Below are 14,993 nucleotides of genomic sequence, written 5' to 3' on the forward strand. Positions count from 1 at the left end.
TTGGCTCTGCTCCCCTCCTCTGAAAGTTTGGGTCCATTGGAAGAGGGATTTTGCATCCACTACCAGGTGTGGCTCTGTTTTTTGCAGCCCCAAGCACAGCAATCAAGCGGCCTTCGGCAGCATGCCTGCGGGCGGTCCACGGTCACGCGGATTCAGCGGTGTTTCTGCAGGTGGTCTGCCGGTCCCGTGGCTTCGGCATACCCACCGCTGAATTGTCGCCGAAACCGTGGGACCGGCAGACCTCCCGCAGGCATGCCGCCGAAGGCCGCCTGACTGCCGCCCTCACAGCGACCGGCAGGCTGCCCCCCGCAGCTTGCCGCCCCAGGCATGCGCTTACTGCGCTGGTGCCTGGAGCCGCCCCCGTCCACTACTCACCATGTAGTGGAGGAGCTCAATAATCAAAAGGCTTATTTACTTTTTGTGCCACCTATATAAAAAGAGGACAGTGATCAGTTGTTCTCCATGATCCTGAAGCCAGGGCAAGAAGTAATTGGCTTAATCTGCAGCAAGGGAGATTTAGGTTAGATATTGGGGGGAACTTTTTAACTATAAGGATAGTTAAACTCTGGAATAGGCTTCCAAAGAAGGATGTGGAATCTCCATCATTGGAAATTTTTAAAATCCGGTTGGACAAACACCTGTCAGGGATGGTCTAGATTCATTTGGTCCTGCCACAGCACAAGTGGCTGAACTTCATGACTTCTTGAGGTCCTTTCCAGCCCTAGATTTCTATGATTCCACTGCACCCATATTCATAGGCCAAGGGAAACTAACATTTTTCAAAAGCATCTAAGTACCTTTAAAAATGTGACTCAGACTCTCAAATCACTTAGGAACCTTTGCAAATGTTACCCCACTTTATGTATAATGTCACCTAGAAATATATATTTGGGCAAGAAGCTTTAAAAAGATTATGCTCACTTTAATTTAAAATGTTACTTTCCTCAACCAAATGTTTGTCAAAGTGTATAATACATATTCCCGAAGATGAATGACTTCTGATCATCCCCTTCCTCATCTTGAAACCTACTTCTGGAGTGGTGGGGCGATGTAATCCTTGGATTACCGTGGCACTAATCCCCTCCATTGTAAAGAATCAGCAGTTTTTACATCTATATTGATCTCACAGTATGACCTGAATTCAATAGGAGCCACACACATGCATCTAGCAGCAGGCTTTGTCTCCTTAAGTGGTTTACTATTATAATATAATAGCCACCGTATTGTATGAACTATTTAACTAGATTGTATAACAATTTTTATTGCTGGGCAATTTAAATTACAACTTCTTTCAGCAATTCAGAATTCTGTAATATAACATTCTACAGTATTTGTCAGAACTGGTATAATGGCATCATAAGCACCCAACAATTCCATTAATGTTTCATTTATGCCAGCATTTCTTTATCAAAATAAATAAAACTAGAAATCATATGTGCCTTATTCAACAAATTAGAGTGAGTGGCCCCAAAAAAATTAGCACAGACTTTTAACTTAAATGTAAAAAATGTTGTTCTAGGATGAAAGTTGGTCTGCAAGGTCTTTCCAGGGATATGAGGATCTGGGATTTTCAATGGGCCTTATTGGAGTTAAGTGCCCAACTGCCAGGTATCTAAGTGGAGGCTGGGCATGTACCTCCAGTAAGTCCCTTTTGAAAATTTTATTCCTGTATTTTAGTTGTTGTGGATTGATTTTTTAATCATTTGAAAGAATCACTTTGGTGAAAATCATTTTTTATTCCTGTATCCCAATTTTTTAGGAAATGTGTACTGAACTAAGTGAAATGAATGTAAAATAAATAATTATTAGACATTTAGGCCCAGATCCTCAAAGGCTTTTAGGCACCTTACTCCCACTAATTTCAATAGAAATTAGGAGTCTATATATCTTTGTGGATCTGGCCCAAGTGCTTTTCAAAAAGACTTTTAGTATGCTGACTCTTAAATGTGTTTATACTTCTATACTTAATAGCATTGTAGGCACTGTTGTAATGTACTGAATGAATTTACATTTTTAGAAATGTTTAAATATTTAAACAGTCGAGTAATTGAATTCAAAATAATTGCTTATATACACAAAGAGGGATAATCAAAAAACTATGTTATAATAAGCAACAGAGAGTCCTGTGGCACCTTTAAGACTAACAGATGTATTGGAGCATAAGCTTTCGTGGGTGAATGCCCACTTCTTCGGATGCATGCACTCACAAAAGCTTATGCTCCAATACATCTGTTAGTCTTAAAGGTGCCACGGGACTCTCTGTTGCTTTTTACAGATCCAGACTAACATGGCTACCCCTCTGATATGTTATAATAGTATTCTGTCAAACTAAGTTACAGTTAAGGCTAAAGCTCAATCTTTAACTGATCCTAATTTGTTTATATCTATTGCAACATAAATGGAGCCGGATTTTACACTCCTGTTTTACATTTCTGTGACATTAGAATCAGATCCAAAGTATTTGAAAATTTGCTTGCTTAAAGAGATGCATGTCATTTTCAGGCACAATGGAGAAGTTAAAAGACAAAGAGCCAAATTCTGCTGTCATTTATACTTGTGCAAATCCATAGTAATGTCACTGAAGATACAATTATACTTCATTCTTCAGAAATTTGCTTGTTTTAGATTAGTTCCTGTAGGCCTATTCCAACCTCACTCTTGTGTAACTGAAGTAACCAACTGAAGTGAATAATTTATTGTAGATTTGCACATATGTAGCAGAGCAGAATCTGGCCCCAAACTGTAAACTTAACTCTACATTTTCTTGTTTAAAACCAGACCATTATATTATTTTAATAATAGTGTGATAGAAAAGACACCTCATATGTACTGTTCATTGAAGAATTTTAGATCATTTAGCTTTGTTTTGTGAATCTTTCTGTACTTGAAAGGAAACAGAGAGTCTGTCCACTATGCAGAGGCAGGCAGACAGGCAATCAATCAATGATCACACGTATCAGTTCCAGCTGAGCTCCTACTTACAATAAATAGAAGCCTGTTACAATAACCTCAGTCACTTCCATACAAGTAGGGCTAGGCTATCTGGCATCAGCATAGATCTTAAAAAAAAAAAAAAAAAAAAAAAAAAAAAAGTGGCTGCCCAAATTCAATTGCAGTGTCTGACCAATAAATATAGGTGTGGTGGATATTCCTCTGTTTTATCTATCTATCTCTCTATCTATCCTAAAAGTTATACATATTTTTAAATTTTATATGGCTTTTAAATATTACATAGTAATTCATGCATAGGAAGACTATTTCTAGTTGAGTTTTCCAGTTAAATTCTCTAATGTCTTTGTCAGAGGCTAGGGGTGTAACACAAACTTATTCAGCTCTTCACAGAAATTATTAGAACTGCTTTGCTCCATTGGTCCTATCTTTTAATGGCTAAACTTTCTTTGTTATCTTTTTGTCCAAGTGGTGTTTTAGGGCTAGATCATTCTACTGGATCTGCCTCCATGCATCCATTATTAAGAAATAATATTAATCCAGCTCTTAGTCTGCTTCTGTGACAAGGTTACTTTATGAGTTTTTAGAAGAAACTTACAACACTTGTCTGTTTTTTCTTTAATGCAATGACGTAACTTTAATTTTATTTAAAAGATTAATAAAATATCATTAGGAATAAAAATCACTACTCTGATATAAACAAATAGTTGTAAAATACAAACAAAACCTTTGAATATGTACATATTGTAAATGTTTTAATTAGAACTGAAATTGATAAATATTTGAATGCCTTAGAAGATCCTTCTCATTTCCAGAACTATGGTGTGCTAAATGAAGTAATACAGAAACAGTGAGCAACTCAGAATCTGAAATGTTGACATGGCCTGAATTAATATAACTGATCCTTTATTTTAACATTGGATGCTGAAACAAGGAAAATATATTCTTCAAAATGAGATTTATGTTTGAAAAATTAAACATTACAGCTTTCCAAAGGATAAAGGGCAAAACTAATCCCTGGGGTCTGTGGGCACAATGCCACTGAAGTCATCAGGTTGCACCAGTGTTTTCTAACGGGGAATTTGGCCAGAAGTGTTGAATCCTAAGATAAACATTTTAATCAAATGCTTATCCCACATATACCGGACACTGTTTTCTTTTTAGACATAGCTTAAAAGAACACACAGGGCCTGATTCTGATTTCACTTACATTGATGTGAACTGTCTGGAACTCACTCCATTGAAGTCAGTGGTGTTATGCCAGGGGTGAAATCCTAGCTCCATGGAAGTCAATGAGAGTTTTTCTGCTAACTTCAGTGGAGCTAGCATTTCACACCTTCTGTAAGATCAGAACCACGCTGAATAGACCCCAATGTAAAACAGCAGATACGTCTGAAGGTCTTACCCATTCCTGCTGAAGTCAGTGGGAGTTTGTCACCACTTCAATAAGAGCAGGAACAGGCCCTTGCTTTCTACAATTCAAGAAGGGCATCATTGCCTACATGTCTGTTGCAATATTCTTCAAATGCAGCACACTCACTTGTATGACTGTTTTAATCAACTATATAGCTGTGCAGCATAGGAAAAGAAGATACCGTTCTTAAAACTTTCATTGGATATTTAAGTCTTAAAACAATGTGTACTGGAAATTAAGAGCCTGATTCTGCTCCAGTTTAAAAGACTGGGACATTTTCCATTGACTTCAATGGGAGCAGGATCAGGTCTTAAAAGAATAGTAAATCCTGAAATGGCAGACTTCTAGCCTAATTACTTATGTACAGTTTTTTCCAAAACATTTATTTAAATTAATCAGCTTCCAGCCAAGATGTCTTTAAATAAACTTTAATAAGAAATCACCACAAGATTTATCAATGTGGAGATGTAAAATCATTATAGTAAACTGTTGAAAATTGCTGAATAGGTGTGGCATGCCTTTGAGTTTAAAGAACTAGAACAAAACAATAGCCTCTTGTTGACAGCAAAGGCAGAAAAGTCATCACTACATATTTTATTCCAGGGGCATCCACTAGCAAAACTAGATGTAAAGGTATGTCTGAAGTTCCGTTATACCACTTGCTTTTTAAGAAGACGGTACCATAAACTGGTTTTAACAAAATGTAAAGGGCTAACATTTGGTAGGTGCAAATTGTTGGTGAAAATTTTTGGACAGTATTTTTAAAATGAAGATTTAATCATTTCCAAGTTAGGAAGGTGATTTTCCTTAGTATTTTTTTCAATAAAATTAACCTTGAAACTCTTGTATTTGTAGAAATCAAAAATTGATTTGATTGGTCTTAATTGTTAAGACTTGGGTACCTAAAAGTAAGCACCTAAATACGTGGATGGATTTTCAAATATCTTGACTTCAATGAGAGCTGTGAGTATTTAGTACATCTGAAAACTCATGCCACTTGTTTAGGAACATGAATATTACTGAGCCAGCACTTAAACTGGAAAAGAACTACTGTTATTTGCTCAATTACATCTAGGTGGGTGAGATGGTCTTAAAGTGGCTGTGGACAAAAAAGGCAACACTCTCTCGAGAAATACCCAACTGCCTTTTGCACAGTTTACTTGTCAATGAACTCAGCATCAATGCTAAAATATTTACAACATCTACTAGCCCTGGGTAGACCATTGTGAGATCATTCCCCATAAACTTTCCCATGTAGGGAACCATCAGAAACAGAAGATAAACAGACATTTATGTAGATTGTTTAAGTCTTTTGTTCTGTGGTTGTATATTGCACAATGGGGTCCTGGTCCATGACTAGAGCTCCTACCTCCTAAAATAATACTACTACTAATAATAAATAATAAACATTCGACCTCTCCCTTTGCCTCCTTTTCACCTGCAAAGCGCACTCTACCATCATCTTTCACTAGAGCAGCTACCAGTGCTCCACATACTACCTTGCCTTATGCTGTCAGCATAGAGTAGAACTATGCCCACTTTTACAGGCATTCTTCACACCAGTGACTAGAGACACACACAAATAAGACTTAATTATCACAATTCATGGACACCCCCCCCCCCCCACACACACACACACACACACACACACACACACACACACACACACACACACACACACACACACACACACACAACACAATCCTGCAGGTACTCCTGGAATAAGATAAAATGGAACCAAGAGGGATGTAAGAAAAAAATACCATTTATCCCTAAATCCAATAATATTGCTGCAGATTCCCTCAGGACAGAAAAGGATAGTGATCTGAGAGAACTTCTTAAGGAGGCACTCAGCCAGAAATGTCCAACACCCTAAGGCATTGCTTCTATTCTTGCAACCTTGATCTTAAATGGGGTGGGGTAGACTGAGGAAGCACAGCAGATTGAAGCTGACTATGCCACTATCCCCTGCCGCTTCTGAAAACAGAAGCAGCTACATTTGGACTGTTTCTCTGACACTCGCTGGATATTAGGACTTGCTGCTCCACATGTCAGAATCAAGGTTGGCCAAGAAGTGTTCGCTGATCAAGACTATGATGACAACACTGCCCTGCTTGTGGAGAAGTCAGAGAGTTTCAGCCCCACACTCCTGGGTCTCCAAGATGCTGCCTGCACTCTGGGGTTGCCATTTTACAAACTATAGCCCCAACCCATAAGTACATGTCTAACTTTACTCTCATGAGTAGTCTCATTGACTTCAATGGTTATGGCCATACTTAAATGTTTGCAGGATATTGGGGCCTAATATTAACAGGGAGGCAGTTAAAGGGTGGGGGAAGTTCATGTTTTCATTTCAATTACAGTTTGGTCTCAGCATTGTTAAATAGAAACTTTCAGCAGCTGCTAATTTTCTTCTGATTACAGTGGCCATTGTTTTGAATGAAGAGGAGGAAAGCACTATTAGAAACTGTTTACACAGATCAAATGACAAAAATGTATTTAGCAGCAAAGTGGGGGTTGATCAATATGCAATTATAAGCACAAACTCTTCTTTCTCAACAGAGGGTCCTGTGGCACCTTTGAGACTAACAGAAGTACTGGGAGCATAAGCTTTCGTGGGTAAGAACCTCACTTCTTCAGATGCAAGTAATGGAAATCTCCAGAGGCAGGTATATATCAGTGTGGAGATAACGAGGTTAGTTCAATCAGGGAGGGTGAGGTGCTCTGCTAGCAGTTGAGGTGTGAACACCAAGGGAGGAGAAACTGTTTTTGTAGTTGGATAGCCATTCACAGTCTTTGTTTAATCCTGATCTGATAATGTCAAATTTGCAAATGAACTGGAGCTCAGCAGTTTCTCTTTGGAGTCTGGTCCTGAAGTTTTTTTGCTGTAAGATGGCTACCTTTACATCTGCTATTGTGTGGCTAGGGAGGTTGAAGTGTTCTCCTACAGGTTTTTGTATATTGCCATTCCTGATATCTGACTTGTGTCCATTTATCCTCTTGCGTAGTGACTGTCCAGTTTGGCCAATGTACATAGCAGAGGGGCATTGCTGGCATATGATGGCATATATAACATTGGTGGACGTGCAGGTGAATGAGCCGGTGATGTTGTAGCTGATCTGGTTAGGTCCAGTGATGGTGTTGCTGGTGTAGATATGTGGGCAGAGTTGGCATCGAGGTTTGTTGCATGGGTTGGTTCCTGAGTTAGAGTTGTTATGGTGCGGTGCGTGGTTGCTGGTGAGAATATGCTTAAGGTTGGCAGGTTGTCTGTGGGCGAGGACTGGCCTGCCTCCCAAGGTCTGTGAAAGTGAGGGATCATTGTCCAGGATGGGTTGTAGATCACTGATGATGCGTTGGAGAGGTTTAAGCTGAGGACTGTAGGTGATGGCCAGTGGAGTTCTGTTGGTTTCTCTTCTGGGCCTGTCTTGTAGCAGGAGGCTTCTGGGTACACGTCTGGCTCTCTTGATTTGTTTCTTTATTTCCTTGTGTGGGTATCGTAGTTTTGAGAATGCTTGGTGAAGATCTTGTAGGTGTTGGTCTCTGTCTGAGGGGTTGGAGCAGATGCGATTGTACCTCAGTGCTTGGCTGTAGACGATGGATCATGTGGTGTAACCGGGGTGGAAGCTGGAGGCATGAAGGTAGGCGTAGCGGTCAGTGGGTTTTCAGTATAGGGTGGTGTTAATGTGGCCATCGCTTATTTGTACGGTGGTGTCCAGGAAGTGGACCTCCCGTGTAGATTGGTCCAGGCTGAGGTTGATGGTGGGGTGGAAGCTGTTGAAAGCATGGTGGAATTCTTCCAGGGCCTCCTTCCCATGGGTCCAGATGATGAAGATGTCATCAATATAGCATAGGTAGAGAAGGGGCATGAGTGGACGAGAGCTGAGGAAGCGTTGTTCCAGGTCAGCCATAAAAATGTTGGCATATTGTGGGGCCATGCGGGTGCCCATAGCGGTGCCACTGGTCTGGAGGTATATATTGTCACCAAATTTGAAATAATTGTGCGTGAGGATAAACACGGCTACCCCTCTGATACTTCTTTCTCAGTTCTTTGGAATCTGATGGCAGGATGTATATGAAACTGGAGGCAATACCTTATGATAAACAGTTGACAGTCAATGGTAATTGGGATAAAATACAACATGGTTTTACAAAACGTAGATCGTGCCAAACCAACCTGATCTCCTTCTTTGAGAAGGTAACAGATTTTTTTAGACAAAGGAAACACAGTGGATCTAATTTATCTCGATTTCAGTAAGGCATTTGATACGATTCCACATGGGGAATTATTAGTTAAATTGGAAAAGATGGGGATCAATATGAAAATTGAAAGGTGGATAAGGAACTGGTTAAAGGGGAGACTACAATGGGTCATACTGAAAGGTGAACTGTCAGGCTGGAGGGAGGTTATCGGTGGAGCTCCTCAGGGATCGGTTTTGGGACCAATATTATTTAATCTTTTTATTACTGACCTTGGCACAAAAAGTGGGAGTGTGCTAATAAAGTTTGCAGATGACACAAAGCTGGAAGGTATTGCCAATACAGAAAAGGACTGGCATATCATACAGGAAGATCTGGATGACCTAGTAAATTGGAGTAGGAGTAATAGTAATAGGATGAAATTTAATAGTGAAAAGTGCAAGGTCATGCATTTAGGGATTAATAACAAGAATTTTGGTTATAAGCTGGGGACACATCAGTTGGAAGTAACAGAGGACGAGAAGGACCTCAGAGTATTGGTTGATCACAGGATGACTATGAGCTGCCAATGTGATATGGCCGTGAAAAAAGCTAATGCAGTCTTAGGATGCATCAGGCGAGCTATTTCCAGTTCAGATAGGGAGGTGTTATTACCGTTATACAAGGCACTGGTGAGACCTCATCTGGAATACTGTGTGCAGTTCTGGTCTCCCATGTTTAAGAAGGATGAATTCAAACTGGAACAGGTACAGAGAAGGGCTACTAGGATGATCCGAGGAATGGAAAATCTGTCTTATGAAAGGAGACTCAAAGAGCTTGGTTTGTTTAGCCTAACCAAAATAAGGTTGAGGGGAGATATGATTGCTCTCTATAAATATATCAAAGGGATAAATACCAGGGAGGGAGAGGAATTATTTAAGCTCAGTACCAACGTGGACACAAGAACAAATGGATATAAACTGGCCATTAGGAAGTTTAGACTTGAAATTAGATGAAGGTTTCTAGCCATCAGAGGAGTGAAGTTCTGGAACAGCCTTCCAAGGGGAGCAGTGGAGGCAAAAGACATATCTGAATTCAAGACTAAGCTTGATAAGTTTATGGAGGGGATGGTATGATGGGATAGCCTAATTTTGGCAATTAATTGATCTTTGATTATTAGTGGTAAATATGCCCAATGGCCTGTGATGGGATGTTAGATGGGGGTGGGATCTGAGTTACTATAGAGAATTCTTTCCTGGGTGTCTGGCTAGTGAGTAGTGCCCACATGCTCAGGGTTTAGCTGATCAGGGTTGGGAAGGAATTTTCCTCCAGGGCAGATTGGCAGAGGCCCTGGGGTTTTTTCGCCTTCCTCTACTGCGTGGGGCATGGGTCACTTGCTGGAGGATTCTCTGCACCTTGAAGTCTTTAAACCATGATTTGAGGACTTTAGTAGCTTAGATATAGGTAAGGGGTTTATTACTGGAGTGGGTGGGTGAGACTCTGTGGCCTGCGTTGTGCAGGTCAGACCAGACGATCACGATGGTCCCTTCTGACTTTAAAGTCTATGACTCTATGATAAACAGTTGGACAGTGAAAATCCCTTATTTTCAATTGCACTGGGTGCTTACCTTTTCCTTATCAAAATCATTCTGTTTTCTTGTGCATGCAGTTTTATCCTTTGTTATACAAATTGCTTGTTTAAAACACACTGCTTGGAACTGTAGTCTAAATGATTGACTCCTGCATTTCCTGCATGTAAAAATCCCATTTACTTCAATAGGGAGAAGGAATTTAAAGAGGATTTGGAGAAAGAATTAATTTTAAACAGCAATTAGGTCTGAGCATAATGAAGTGACAATTTTGCTTGTTAATAGGAATTTTTGTGTGGAGAATAAATGCAGGATTGGGCCCATATATGGATCTCTGGTTATGGCATTTTTGTTTCAAACAAGTGCCTCATTCTGGCTGTTCAGTGAAGATTTAGCTTCTTAGGCCCTGATCCAGCAACTGACTGTGGGGAAGAGGGGGCGATTCCCATAGGCTTCAGTGGTGCTCCACATGGGTGCAGGTGTGTCTGGCCTTGCACAGTGACTTGCAGGATTGGAGCCTTAGTCATTCCTTTATCAGTCAGAACAGAATATGTTTTTGTCATTTGTAAGCAGTTTCTGATAGCTGTTTTCTCTTCTCCATTCAAAAACAATGGCTTTTGTAATTAAGAAGAAAATAAGAAGCAGCTGTAACTTTTTAGTTGATGATGCCAACGTTACATTGTTATTAAAACTGAAGTATGAACACATTTCTCCCCAATACCATGTAACTCCTCCTTCCCATTAATTATAGTACACTGCCTGAAATACTTGAGAGTACAAAAAAACTAACTTAAGCTACAGCCTTCACAAAGAGTTGAGGGTGCTCTCATCATTGTTTAGGTGGAGTGCTACACCTTGTAAGGCTGGGTCTTAATGGCATAATGGGCATCGGATATTTTTTTTCAAAATACTTCTTTTATTTTACATTTCTTAGTTTTCACATTACATACAGCAACCCATGAGAGTATGAAAAATAACACAGCACCAGCAACAAACCAAAATCCATCCAGGAAATGTTAGTACAGTATCTGACAGTATCTGGGGAATCCATGCAACCCCAATTTGCGTGCAATCGTCTCAGGGTCAAAATTTAACGTTAAATACATACACAAAAACGTGGCCTTCCTGTTCACTACTTGGACAGGATTGCACTTACTCTCTCCTATTCCCTGAGGTGTGGGGAGCTGCCATTCTAGCCTCCTCTAGTCCTCTCCCCAACTAGAAAGGACAGGCAAGCCACACACTCATGTTCTTCTTTCAGGCTTCCACACTATCTGCCCCCTCCCCCCACTTCACTTGCCACCCATATTTACTCCTGGAGAATTCTGCACAAAAAAATTAAAAATTCTGCACACAATATTTTAAAATTCTGCATATTTTATTTGTCAAAATAACACAATATAATCACACCAATTTCAGTTTTGGTAATTTATTTCAGAATACCTATCAGTAAGTACTTCTGTAACAATACAGACAACAAAAAGATTCCTGGGGGGAAGTTAAAGAAATCCCCACAACAACCCAGTTCCCTGTTTCTCTGTTATCTTTTGTTAAGCACCTCAGTCTAGATGTGTCACATATGCCAGTTGGGAATGCCTTAGGGGGAAACTCTGCCCCGCTGGTCTCGGATGCCCACACACACACCCCAGAGCACAGGTGTGGGGCACACCCCCCAGCCCAGACACCTGCCTCCCTTACCCCCACAGAACCCAGGGAGCCAGAGGGAGAAACAGCCTGATGTTGGTCCCAGGCTTGTATGGAGTTTCCTGCATGCCGCCACCTTCCTTCAGGACTTGCTGGGAACTGCAGCTGCCCAGAACCCTCCAGCCTTCCTTTCCTCTCCCCCAGGCAGTGTCCTGTATTTGTGAGCTGGAGAGCCAGGCTCTGCTAAGTCCAGCGATCCCTAGTGGTGGCCATTCTCCTGTCCCTTGCCTGTCCTTCCCACGGTGAGCAAGGGGCCACCAACTTCCCTGAGGCTATCCTGCCTTCACCCCCCACCAGAAATAATGGTACATCATATCTATCTTTGCTGAGGACAGCCCCATCTTCACTTGCAGAGAACAAGTAAAAATTATAGGCCATGGTGGCCATTTTGCTGAGGGAAGCCTGTGGTTTCAGTTTCTTTGACAATGAGGGGAGGTGGTGGCCATTTTGGATAAGGGCAAAACTTTACAAGGTGAAAGACAGAAATGAGAAATTCATGAAAACCCTTAAATGAAACTCCAAATATTGCAAGTCTTGTGATGAAATTGTGAGAGTTGGCAATGCTGTGAGACAAGAAACATCGCCTGATCCTCCAAACCTTTACTCATGCAAGTAGTCCTTATGTGGGTAAGAGTTTATATGCTCATGTCAGTAACCACCTACAGTTTCTTAAAGAGAGCTGTTGTAATTTCCAGCACCTTGATTATGAAAGGAAAAAAAATAAAGTGCACATGACTAAAACCTCACTTTCTACATTAGCAATCTATCTCCCCTTGTAAGTATTCTCACACTTCTTATCAAACTGTCTGTACTGGGCTAGCTTGATTATCACTTCAAAAGTTTTTTTTCTCTTACTTAATTGGCCTCTCAGAGTTGGTAAGACAACTCCCACCTGTTTATGCTCTCTGTATGTGTGTATATATATCTCCTCAATATATGTTCCATTCTGTATGCATCCGAAGAAGTGGGCTGTAGCCCACGAAAGCTTATGCTCTAATAAATTCGTTAGTCTCTAAGGTGCCACAAGTACTCCTGTTCTTTTTACATTAGCAATGAATTTTATTGCATTATGGTTTTCAATGACTAATACAAATGGAAAAAAAGAAAAAAATCCATCGGTATATGATATAGCTATAGCTAATCAGTGTGGGTGAAGTTCACCCTAGTGCAGCAGACCCACATGAGGACCTCTGCACCACAAAAGGCCCAAAGTGGGCTGTAAAAGGGGGCCTGTCCTGAGAAAAACCATGGAGGTTTCTGCACCACTGAAGACCAGATAGAGGCTGTCTGTGGTCCCTTCACATAGAGCTTGAAACAAAACCCTCTGAAATCAGTGAAAAGAGTGATTTTACTGGGCTTTGGATCAAGCCTATATTTGGCAGTGAGGTCAGGCCAGGGAAAAGCCAGGGGATTCAGTGGCTCTAACTATTTGTGCAAATAGCACAGAGGAACTACAACTGCTATTCCAACACACAGGATGGAGAAGCAGCTGTGTGGGGCTGTACTTCATCCCATGACCTGTCCCCAGGTTGACAGGTGGATTTTGCCTCCCCAGCCCTACCTCCACACTTCACTTGCATAAATCACAAACAGTCTGGCTTTATGTGTGTGAAGTGACTTTTACCCTGCATGCAGTAAATAAATAATAAATTAAACAGATTCTCACAATGCATATAATTTGTTAGGAGCAATGTCCATGCTGTTGTCTTCTTTCACATGGGAGGGATCTAAAACAGTTAAGGAAAAGATTAATGTCTATATTATATCTGCCATACATGAAAAATACATATGTGTATGAACGCAAGCTATTTGTTAGATTATGGAACTAAAGTCCTGCAAGGAGTGTCACAAATTGACATGATGTCCCTGAGTACTAGCTTTTCCATTTTGATCTCTGATTTAACTGAATAACTTGGAGCCAGACAGCTCGCTTTTCTACATATCTACATACTCTGACATGTAACACGTATGTAACATTTTTAGGACTGAAATAACATAATGCTTGTAAAATCTACCCAGAAATCCCCTTTCTCATGGAGTAGTCAATGAAAATCTGCAGTTCTGGGCATAAAGTGCTCTGTTTGGATAACCCCACACCCCTTTTTGGGATCTGCCATTGTAGCCATAGAGGATGTGAGGATAAGTTGAACTGTATTTCTTTAGTGATGGCAGAATACCAGTGGATTTTGCTATGAATGCAGATTTTACTCAGACCTCCTCAGCTGTACACGTATCCTAATTTTCAGAGTTCCACCAGGCACATCTGATGGCAGAATTTGTCCCTAAAAATCCAAAAACTAAACAAGGAGATCATTAGCTTAACAATTATCTTTTTAAAAATATTTCATTTTTTCTACACAAGCTCAAACAAGTGATCTGTATTCATTAAGGAATTAATCAAGTACAAGGAACAAGGTAGGCTTATCCCTCATTATTCTCTTATCTTTTGGCTCTGGAGCCTCTACAAGAGTGGTCCCCAAACTGTAGAGTGGTGTGGAGGAATGTTCAGGAGGCATGCAGCAGGGCCCAGGCCAGCCCCTGGGGGGGATGGGAGGGGGGCAGGGAGGAAGTACCACCCCGCCCTGCTCTGCCCACATATCCCAGTCTGCTCCGCCCCCCCAGCCGAGCTCCAGCCCCAGCCGCAGCTCAACTTCGCCCCCAGCCCAGCTCTGGCCCCACCCGCAGCTCCACTCCTCCCCCTGTTCCATCTCCAGCCCAGCTCTGGCCCCATCCCCAGCTCTGCTCTGCCCCCCAGCCCGGCTCCAGACCCAGCCGCAGCTCCACTTTGTCCCCAGCCCAGCTCCGGCCCCAGTCCCAGCTCTGCTCCGCCCCCCCAGCTCAGCTCTGGCCCCAGCCATACCTCCACTCTGCCCCCTGCTCCGCCCCCAGCCTAGCATTGCCCTCATTCCTTCTCCGCCCCCAAGCCAACTCCACCTCTAGCCCCAGCTCTCCCCCCATCCTGAGTTCTGCCCCCAGCTCTGCCTTCAGCCCAAGCTCCTGTACTGAGCCAACTGTGCAACAATGTGTGGGGGGAAGGGGCACAGACAGATTCCATTACTGGTAAGGGGGGGCATGACATGATAAGTTTGGGCACCACTTCTTTGCAACCATTATAATCTAGTCTAATATTTTTGAAGTTTCCACTGGAAGTAATTAGAGGG

This window comes from Trachemys scripta, chromosome 6 (assembly GCF_013100865.1).
Source record: "Trachemys scripta elegans isolate TJP31775 chromosome 6, CAS_Tse_1.0, whole genome shotgun sequence".
NCBI classification, from domain to species: domain Eukaryota; kingdom Metazoa; phylum Chordata; order Testudines; family Emydidae; genus Trachemys; species Trachemys scripta.